The sequence below is a fragment of the Cynara cardunculus genome, unplaced genomic scaffold (assembly GCF_001531365.2).
Source record: "Cynara cardunculus var. scolymus isolate 2C unplaced genomic scaffold, CcrdV1 Un_Scaffold_3189, whole genome shotgun sequence".
Lineage (NCBI taxonomy): Eukaryota > Viridiplantae > Streptophyta > Magnoliopsida > Asterales > Asteraceae > Cynara > Cynara cardunculus.
Window position 1 is genome coordinate 1 of NW_020201383.1, and position 1,448 is coordinate 1,448.

Genomic DNA, 1,448 nt, shown 5'->3' on the forward strand with positions numbered 1-1,448 from the left:
CTTGGACGAACTCTCTGGCCAAATCTCTCAAGTTTTAGCCAGAGAGGGGGAGATGAGGTCCAATGCTGGTGGATCATCCGATGCTGCTCCTACGACTTCTCAGGCCGTTGGTCCAGTATCAACTTCAGTTACAGTTAAAGCCGAGGCTCTCGAAGCTGAAGCAGTTGCTGCTCCTGTAATCACGTCCACTAAAGCTGCTCTAGTTAAGGTTGATGAAGCCATCCCTAGGGATGATGTCCATACCATCACTGCTGGTGGTGATGATGATGATGTTGATGATGATGAAGATGATGATGAAGACAATGATGAACCTGTCATTCCAGACACCGGAGATGATCTAGATGGTGATGACGACGATGATGATAAAGATGACTTTACCATCAAGTTCCAGAAGCCATCAACCGTCACCAAAGGTGTTGCCCTCGGGGAAGCTCAATCCCAGGGGGAGCAAAGACAAGGTGAATCGACTCCATCAGGGCACCAAGACCCCAAGTCGAAAGGCAAGGCGGTCGATGAAGAAGGCAACTTGAAGGTACTTTTCGCAAACCCTCAACAAACCTTATTTGAAGACTCTACCTCTCAGGTAGTGATCACTTCAGAGTACCAACTTCACATCTCTTCAACAACCTACGGTCGACTGGAGTGATTATCTGATCAACCCAGCTCTTATACTCCAACAGACCAGCAGATGTCTCAGCTTAAGGAGTCGCTCGACCAGACTAGAGTAAAAATTCCTCTTCGTACCTCTAGTGGTGGTGAGTTTGACTTCCTTTCTGAAGCTGAAAGACTCGAGGCATTAAGGGCTGAAGAAGAGCTAGATCTTCAAAGGAAGCAGACTGAAGACAGCTTAAAGCTGGCCAAGTCTCTAGCTGCTAAAGTCCTTTCCAAGAAAAAGTCCAAGAAAACGGTGAATGCTGTCCAAGCCCAAGCTAAACTTCTTTCTATGGCAGAAGCTGAACGCAAGAAGAAACTGAAGCTAGTGGACAAGGATAAGCAATGGAGCGAAGCAAAGCTGAGAAAGAGACTCAGTCCCCGCCCAATCATCAGCGTTAGCATCAGCGGATGATCCAAAGACGGTGGAACTCTTGTCTCAATGCTCATCACCAGGGACAATCTTGATGCCGTTACTGAGTATCCTTCCTACCTAGGCCACTATGGATACAGCAAATGGATGGAGATCAGATAAGCCATTCAGCAATCCAAGTCGAGACACAAGACACTTATCGAGGACACCATCAACGAGCTCATCAAAAGGATGTCCAGGTATGTCAAGGTCCCAGACAGGCCAACTCTGAAGAAAGGTGGGAAGAAGAAACTTAAGCTCTCTAATCCTAATGATGGACCATTCCTAAGGAACGAACATGAAACAAGGTTCTCCTTAGATGAAGTCCTGAAGGGTCATATGAGTACTGACATTTCTATGCTGAATCTTGACTTGCCAGATAAGG